The sequence below is a fragment of the Calliopsis andreniformis genome, unplaced genomic scaffold, assembly GCF_051401765.1.
Source record: "Calliopsis andreniformis isolate RMS-2024a unplaced genomic scaffold, iyCalAndr_principal scaffold0123, whole genome shotgun sequence".
NCBI lineage: Eukaryota > Metazoa > Arthropoda > Insecta > Hymenoptera > Andrenidae > Calliopsis > Calliopsis andreniformis.
Window position 1 is genome coordinate 801,802 of NW_027480532.1, and position 10,413 is coordinate 812,214.

Here is a 10,413-nt window from a genome sequence, read left to right on the forward strand (position 1 = left end):
CCTCAATCCTCTATCCTCAATCCTCAATCGTCAGGCTTCAATCCTCAATACCCAATCCTCAGTCTTCAATCTTCAATCCTTTAATCCTCAACTCTCAATCCTCAATCCTCAGTCCTCAGACCTCAAACCTCAATCCCCAACCCTCAGCCCTCATCCTCATTCCTCAATCCTCAATCGTCAATCCTCAATCCTCAATCCTCAACGCTCAATCCTCAATGTTCAATCCTCAATACTGTATCTTCAATCCTCAATCCTCAATCCTCAATCCTCAATCCTCAATCCTCAATCCTCTGTCCTCAAACATCAATCCAGAATCCTCAATACTGAATCCTCAATCTTCAGACCTCAGACATGAACAATCAGATGTCAATCCTCAATCCTCAATAGAATATCATCAATTCACAGTTTTCAATACTCAATACTCAATCTTCAATCCTCAATCCTGAATCCTCAATCCTCAATCCTCAATCCTCAATCGTCAGTCTACAATCCTCAATAACCAATCCTCAATCTTCAATCCTCAATCCTTAATCCTCAATACTCAATCCTCAATCCTCAATCTTCAATCCTCAATACCCAATCCTCAATCTTCAATCCTCAAACTTCAATCCTGTGTTCGCAATCCTCAATCCTCAATCCTCTGGCCTCAGGCATCAATACTCAACCCTCAGTCCTCGTCCTCAATCCACAACCCTCAATCCTCAATCCTCAATCTTCATTCATCAATATTCAACCTTCCATCCTCAATCCTCAACCCTCAATCCTGAATCATCAATCTTCAATGTTCAATCCTCAGCACCCAATCCTCAATCTTCAATCCTCAATCCTCTATCCTCAATCCTCAATCCTCAATCCTCAATCCTCTGTCCTCAAACATCAATCCTGAATCCTCAATACTGAATCCTCAATCTTCAGCCCTCAGTCCTCAACAATCAGTTGTCAAACCTCAATCCTCAATAGAATGTCATCAATTCACAGTTTTCAATACTCAATGCTCAATCTGCAATCTTCAAATCTCTATCCACAAACATCAATTCTCATCACTCAACCCTCGACACTCAGTCCCCAATCCTCAATATTCAATCCTCAATCCTCAATCCTCAATCCACAATCCTCAACCTTCAATCCTCAATACTCATTCTTCAATCCTCAATCCTCAATGCTCAATCCTCAATTCTCAATCCGCGATCGCCAATCATCAATCCTCAATACTGAATCTTCAATCCTCAATCCTCAATCCTCAATCTTCAATCCTCAATCCTCAATCCTCAATTCTCAATCCTCAATATTCAATCCACAATTCACAATCTTCAATCCTCAATCCTCAATCCTCAATCCTCAATTCTCAATGCTCAGTAATCAATCCTCAATCATCAATACCCAATCGTCAATCCTCAGTCCTCAATCCTCAATCCGCAATCCTCGTTCCTCAAACCTCAATCCTCATGCCTCAGTCTTCATACTCAATTCTCAATTCTCAATCCTCAATCCTCAATCCTCAATCTTCAATCCTCAATAATCAATCTCCAATCCTAGATACTCAATCCCCAATCCTCAATCCTTAACCCTCAGCCTTCAATCCTCAACCCCAGTCCTCAATCTTCAATCCTTAATGCTCTATCCTCAATCCTCAATCCTCAGTCCTCAATCCTTTATCCTCAATCCTCAAACCTCAATCCTCAACCGTCAGTCGTCGTCCTCAATACTCAACACTCAATCCTCAATCCTCAATCTTCAATCTTCAATCCTCAATACTCAATATTCAATCGTCAATCCTTAATCCTCAATCCTCAATCTTCAATCCTCAATCCTCAATCCTCAATCCTCAATCCTCAATTCTCAATCCTCAGTAATCATTCCTCAATCTTCAATACTCAATCGTCAATCCTCAGTCCTCAATCCTCAATCCGCAATCCTCGTTCCTCAAACCTCAATCCTCAACCCTCAGTCCTCGTCCTCAATACTCAACACTCAATCCGCAATCCTCATCCTCAATGTTCAATCCGCAATACCCAATCCTCAATCTTCAGTCCTCAATCCTCAATCCTCAGTCCTCAATCCTCAATACACAATCCTCAATCCTCAGTCCTCAAACATCAAACCTCAACCCTCAACCCTCAGCCCTCATTCTCAATCCTCAATCTTCAATCCTCAATCCTCAATCTTCAATCCTCAATAATCAATCTCCAATCCTAGATACTCAATCCCCAGTCCTCAATGCTTTAGCCTCAGCCTTCAATCCTCAACCCCAGTCCTCAATCTTCAATCCTTAATGCTCTATCCTCAATCCTCAATCCTCAGTCCTCAATCCTCTATCCTCAATCCTCAAACCTCAATCCTCAACCGTCAGTCCTCGTCCTCAATACTCAACACTCAATCCTCAATCCTCAATCTTCAATCCTCAATACTCAGTCTTCAATCCTCAATCCTCAATACTCAATCCTCAATCCTCAATCTTCAATCCTCAATTCCCAATCCTCAATCTTCAATCCTCAAACTTCAATCCTCAGTTCGCAATCCTCAATCCTCAATCCTCTGACCTCAGGCATCAATACTCAACCCTCAGTCCTCGTCCTCAATCCACAACACTCAATCCTCAATCCTCATTCTTCAATCATCAATATTCAATCTTCAGTCCTCAATCCTCAATCCTCAATCCTCAATCCTCAATCCTCAATCCTCAATGTTGAATCCGCAATACCCAATCCTCAATCTTCAATCCTCAATCCTCAATCCTCAACCCTCAATCCTCAATAATCAATCCTCAATCCTCAGTGCTCAAACCTCAAACCTCAATCTTCAATCCTCAATACTCAATCTTCAATCCTCCGTCCTCAATCCTCAACCCTCAATCCTCAATCCTCAATCGTCAGGCTTCAATCCTCAATACTCAATCTTCAATCCTCAATCCTCAATCCTCAATCCTCATTCCTCAATCCTCATTCTTCAATCCTCAATACCCAATCCTCAATCTTCAATCATCAATCCTCAATCCTCAATTCTCAATCCTCAATCCTCAGCCCTAAGTCCTCAAATCTCAATCCTCAACCCTCAGCCCTCATCCTCAATCCTCAATCCTCAATCTTCAACCCTCAATCCTCAATCCTCAACCCTCAATCTTCAATCCTCAATACTCAATCTTCAATCCTCAATCCTCAATCCTCAATCCTAAATCCTCAATCCTCATTCTTCAATCCTCAACACCCAATCCTCAATCTTCAATCCTCAATCCTCAATCCTCAATTCTCAATCCTCAATCCCCAATCCTCAGACCTCAAACATCAATACTCAACCCTCAGTCCTCGTCCTCAATCCACAACACTCAATCCTCGATCATCAATCTTCAATCATCAATACTCAATCTTCAATCCTCAATCCTCAATCCTCAATACTCAATCCTCAATACTCAACCATCAGCCCTCAATTCTCAATACTCAATAGAACATCCTGAATTCTCAGGATTCAATACTCAAACCTCAACACTCAACCCTCAACCCTCAATCCTCAACCCTCAATCCTCAATCGTCAATCCTCAATACTCAACCTTCAATCCTCCATTCTCAATCCTCAATCCTCAATCCTCAATCCTCAATCCTCAATCCTCAATCCTCAATCCTCAATCCTCAACCTTCAATCCTCAATACTCAATCTTCAATCCTCAATCCTCAATCCTCAATCCTCAATTCTCAATCCTCGATCGCCAATCATCAATCCTCAATACTCAATCGTCAATCCTCAATCCTCAATCCTCAATTCTCAGTCCTCATTCTTCAATCCTCAATCTTCAATCATCAATACTCAGTCTTCAATCCTCAATCCTCAATCTTCAATCCTCAATCCTCAATCCTCAATTCTCACTCCTCAGTACCCAATCCTCAATCGTCAATCCTCTATCCCCAATCCTCAATCTTCAATCATCAATCCTCAATCTTCAATCCTCAATCCTCAATCTTCAATTCTCAATACTCAATCTTCAATCCTCAACCCTCAATCCTCAATCCTCAATGCTCAATCCTCAATCCTCAATCCTCAACCCTCAATCTGCAACACTCAATACTCAATCTTCAATCCTCAATCCTCAATCCTCAATCCTCAATCCTCATTCTTCAATCCTCAATACCCAATCCTGAATACCCAATACTCAATCTTCAATCCTCAATCCTCAATCCTCAATTCTCAATCCTCAATCCTCAATCCACAGACCTCAATCCTCAATCTTCAATCCTCAATACTCAATCTTCAATCCTCTATCCCCAATCCTCAATCCTCAATCCTCATTCTCCAATCCTCAACACCCAATCCTCAATCTTCAATCCTCAATCCTCAATCCTCAATTCTCAATCCTCAATCCTCAACCCTCAGACCACAAACATCAATACTCAACCCTCAGTCCTCGTCCTCAATACACAACCCTCAACCCTCGATCCTCAACCTTCAATCATCAATATTCAATCTTCAATCCTCAATCCTCAATCCTCAACACTCAAACCTCAATCCTCAACACTCAACTATCAATCCTCAATTCTCAATACTCAATCGAATATCCTGAATTCTCAGGATTCAATACTCAAACCTCAACCCTCAACCCTCAGCCCTCATTCTCAATCCTCAATCCTCAATCCTCAATCCTCAATCCTCAATATTCAATCCACAATTCTCAATCCTCAATACTCAATCCTCAATCTTCAATCCTCCATCCTCAATACTCAATCCTCAATCCTCTATCCTCAATCCTCAATCGTCAGGCTTCAATCCTCAATACCCAATCCTCAGTCTTCAATCTTCAATCCTTTAATCCTCAACTCTCAATCCTCAATCCTCAGTCCTCAGACCTCAAACTTCAATCCCCAACCCTCAGCCCTCATCCTCATTCCTCAATCCTCAATCGTCAATCCTCAATCCTCAATCCTCAACGCTCAATCCTCAATGTTCAATCCTCAATACCCAATCCTCAGTCTTCAATCCTCAATCCTCAAACCTCAATCATCAATCCTCAGTCCTCAGTCCTCAAACCTCAATTCTGAATCCTCAATCCTGATTCCTCAACCTTCAGCCCTCAGTCCTCAACAATCAGTTGTCATTCCTCAATCCTCAATAGAATATCCTCAATTCACAGCATTCAAAACTCAATACTCAATCTGCAATCTTCCAACCTGTATCCACAAACATCAATTTTCACCACTCAACCCTCAGCACTCATTCCTCAATGTTCAATCCTCAATCCTCAACTCTCAATCTTCGATCCTCAATACTGTATCTTCAATCCTCAATCCTCAATCCTCAATCCTCAGTCCTCAAACCTCATTCTTCAATCCTCAATACCCTATCCTCAATCTTCAATCCTCAATACTCAATCCTCAATTCTCAATCCTCAATCCTCAATCCTCAATCCTCAGACCTCAAACGTCAATATTCAACCCTCAGTCCTCGTCCTCAATCCACAAACCTCAATCCTCAATCCTCAATCTTCATTCATCAATATTCAACCTTCCATCCTCAATCCTCAACCCTCAATCCTCAATCCTCAATCCTCAATGTTCAATCCTCAACACCCAATCCTCAATCTTCAATCATCAATCCTCAGTCCTCAATCCTCAATCCTCAATCCTCAATCCTCTGTCCTCAAACCTCAATACTCAACCCTCAGTCCCCGTCCTCAATCCACAACACTCAATCCTCGATCATCAATCTTCAATCATCAATACTCAATCTTCAATCCTCAATCCTCAATCCTCAATACTCAATCCTCAATACTCAACCATCAGCCCTCAATTCTCAATACTCAATAGAACATCCTGAATTCTCAGGATTCAATACTCAAACCTCAACACTCAACCCTCAACCCTCAATCCTCAACCCTCAATCCTCAATCGTCAATCCTCAATACTCAACCTTCAATCCTCCATTCTCAATCCTCAATCCTCAATCCTCAATCCTCAATCCTCAATCCTCAATCCTCAATCCTCAATCCTCAACCTTCAATCCTCAATACTCAATCTTCAATCCTCAATCCTCAATCCTCAATCCTCAATTCTCAATCCTCGATCGCCAATCATCAATCCTCAATACTCAATCGTCAATCCTCAATCCTCAATCCTCAATCCTCAGTCCTCATTCTTCAATCCTCAATCTTCAATCATCAATACTCAGTCTTCAATCCTCAATCCTCAATCTTGAATCCTCAATCCTCAATCCTCAATTCTCACTCCTCAGTACTCAATCCTCAATCGTCAATCCTCTATCCCCAATCCTCAATCTTCAATCATCAATCCTCAATCTTCAATCCTCAATCCTCAATCTTCAATCCTCAATACTCAATCTTCAATCCTCAACCCTCAATCCTCAATCCTCAATGCTCAATCCTCAATCCTCAATCCTCAACCCTCAATCTGCAATCCTCAATACTCAATCTCCAATCCTCAATCCTCAATCCTCAATCCTCAATCCTCATTCTTCAATCCTCAATACCCAATCCTCAATACCCAATACTCAATCTTCAATCCTCAATCCTCAATCCTCAATTCTCAATCCTCAATCCTCAATCCACAGACCTCAATCCTCAATCTTCAATCCTCAATACTCAATCTTCAATCCTCTATCCCCAATCCTCAATCCTCAATCCTCATTCTCCAATCCTCAACACCCAATCCTCAATCTTCAATCCTCAATCCTCAATCCTCAATTCTCAATCCTCAATCCTCAACCCTCAGACCACAAACATCAATACTCAACCCTCAGTCCTCGTCCTCAATACACAACCCTCAACCCTCGATCCTCAACCTTCAATCATCAATATTCAATCTTCAATCCTCAATCCTCAATCCTCAACACTCAAACCTCAATCCTCAACACTCAACTATCAATCCTCAATTCTCAATACTCAATCGAATATCCTGAATTCTCAGGATTCAATACTCAAACCTCAACCCTCAACCCTCAGCCCTCATTCTCAATCCTCAATCCTCAATCCTCAATCCTCAATATTCAATCCACAATTCTCAATCCTCAATCCTCAATACTCAATCTTCAATCCTCCATCCTCAATCCTCAATCCTCAATCCTCTATCCTCAATCCTCAATCGTCAGGCTTCAATCCTCAATACCCAATCCTCAGTCTTCAATCTTCAATCCTTTAATCCTCAACTCTCAATCCTCAATCCTCAGTCCTCAGACCTCAAACCTCAATCCCCAACCCTCAGCCCTCATTCTCATTCCTCAATCCTCAATCGTCAATCCTCAATCCTCAATCCTCAACGCTCAATCCTCAATGTTCAATCCTCAATCCTCAAACCTCAATCTTCAATCCTCAGTCCTCAGTCCTCAAACGCAATTCTGAATCCTCAATCCTGATTCCTCAACCTTCAGCCCTCAGTCCTCAACAATCAGTTGTCATTCCTCAATCCTCAATAGAATATCCTCAATTCACAGCATTCAAAACTCAATACTCAATCTGCAATCTTCCAACCTGTATCCACAAACATCAATTTTCACCACTCAACCCTCAGCACTCATTCCTCAATATTCAATCCTCAATCCTCAACTCTCAATCTTCGATCCTCAATACTGTATCTTCAATCCTCAATCCTCAATCCTCAATCCTCAGTCCTCAAACCTCATTCTTCAATCCTCAATACCCTATCCTCAATCTTCAATCCTCAATACTCAATCCTCAATTCTCAATCCTCAATCCTCAATCCTCAATCCTCAGACCTCAAACGTCAATATTCAACCCTCAGTCCTCGTCCTCAATCCACAAACCTCAATCCTCAATCCTCAATCTTCATTCATCAATATTCAACCTTCCATCCTCAATCCTCAACCCTCAATCCTCAATCCTCAATCCTCAATGTTCAATCCTCAACACCCAATCCTCAATCTTCAATCATCAATCCTCAGTCCTCAATCCTCAATCCTCAATCCTCAATCCTCTGTCCTCAAACCTCAATCCTGAATCCTCAATACTGAATCCTCAATCTTCAGCCCTCAGTCCTAAACAATCAGTTGTCAAACCTCAATCCTCAATAGAACGTCATCAATTCACAGTTTTCAATACTCAATACTCAATCTGCAATCTTCAACTCTATCCACAAACATCAATTCTCATCACTCAACCCTCGACACTCAGTCCCCAATCCTCAATGTTCAATCCTCAATCCTCAATCCTCAATACTCAACCCTCAACCCTCAATCCTCAACCCTCAATCCTCAATCGTCAATCCTCAATACTCAATCCTCAATCCTGAATACTCAATCCTCAATCCTCAATCGTCATTCTTCAATCCTCAATACTCAATCTTCGATCCTCAATCCTCAATCCTCAATCCTCATACCTCATTCTACAATCCTCAATACCCAATCCTCAATCTTCAATCCTCAATCCTCAATCCTCAGTACTCAATCCTCAATCCTCAGTCCTCAGTCCTCAAACCTCAATCCTCAACCCTCAGCCCTCATCCTCAATCCTCAATCCTAAATTCTCAATCCTCAAACCTCAAACCTCAATACTCAACCGTCAGTCCTCGTCCTCAATCCTCAACCCTCAATCCTCAATCCTCAGTCCTCAATCTTCAATCCTCAATACTCAATATTCAATCCTCAATCCTCAATCCTCAGTCCTCAATCCTCAATCTTCAATCCTCAATCCTCAGTCCTCAATCCTCAATCCTCATTCTTCAATACTCAATACCCAATCCTCAGTCTTCAATCCTCATTCCTCAATCATCAAATCTCAATCCCCAATCCTCAGTCCTCAGTCCTCAAACTTCAATCCTCAACCCTCAGCCCTCATCTTCAATACTCAATCCTCAATCCTCAATCCCCAATCTTCAATCTTCAATACTCAATCTTCAATAATCAATCCTCAATTCTCAATCCTCAATCCTCAATCCTCAATCTTCAATCCTCAATCCTCAATCCTCAATACTCAATCCTCAATCCTCAGTCCTCAGTCCTCAAACCTCAATCCTCAACCCTCAGCCCTCATCCTCAATCCTCAATCCTAAATTCTCAATCCTCAAACCTCAAACCTCGATCCTCAACCGTCAGTCCTCGTCCTCAATCCTCAACCCACAATCCTCAATCCTCAGTCCTCAATCTTCAATCCTCAATACTCAATATTCAATCCTCAATCCTCAATCCTCAGTCCTCAATCCTCAATCTTCAATCCTCACTCCTCAGTCCTCAATCCTCAATCCTCAATCCTCAATCCTCAATCCTCAATCTTCAATCCTCTATACTCAATCCTCAATCCTCAATCCTCAATCCTCAATCCTCAATCCTCAATCCTCAATCCTCATTCTACAGTCCTCAATACCCAATCCTCAATCTTCAATCCTCAATCCTCAATCCTCAATTCTCAATCCTCAATCCTCAGTCCTCAGTCCTCAAACCTCAATCCTCAACCCTCAGGCCACATTCTCAGTCCTCAATCCTCAATTCTCAGTCCTCAGCCCTCAAACATCAATCCTCAACCCTCAGTCCTCATCCTCAATCCTCAATTATCAATCCTCTATCCTCAATCTTCAATCCTCAATACTCAATCTTCAATCCTCAATCCTCAGTCCTCAACCCTCAATCTTCAATCCTCAATCCTCATTCTTCTATCCTCAGACCTCAAACGTCAATACTCAACCCTCAGTCCTCGTCCTCAATCCACAACACTCAATCCTCGATCATCAATTTCAATCATCAATATTCAATCTTCAATCCTCAACCCTCAATCCTCAATACTCAATCCTCAATACTCAACCATCAGCCCTCAATTCTCAATACTCATTAGAATATCCTGAATTCTCAGGATTCAATACTCAAACCTCAACACTCAACCCACAACCCTCAATCCTCAACCCTCAATCCTCAATCGTCAATCCTCAATACTCAACCTTCAATCCTCCATTCTCAATCCTCAATCCTCAATCCTCAATCCTCAATCCTCAATCTTCAATCATCAATACTCAGTCTTCAATCCTCAATCCTCAATCTTCAATCCTCAATCCTCAATCCTCAATTCTCACTCCTCAATACTCAATCCTCAATCGTCAATCCTCTATCCCCAATCCTCAATCTTCAATCATCAATCCTCAATCTTCAATCCTCAATCCTCAATCTTCAATCCTCAATACTCAATCTTCAATCCTCAACCCTCAATCCTCAATCCTCAATCCTCAATGCTCAATCCTCAATCCTCAATCCTCAACCCTCAATCTGCAATCCTCAATACTCAATCTCCAATTCTCAATCCTCAATCCTCAATCCTCAATCCTCATACTTCAATCCTCAATACCCAATCCTCAATACCCAATCCTCAATACCCAATCCTCAATCTTCAATCCTCAATCCTCAATCCTCAATTCTCAATCCTCAATCCTCAATCCACAGACCTCAATCCTCAATGTTCAATCCTCAATACTCAAT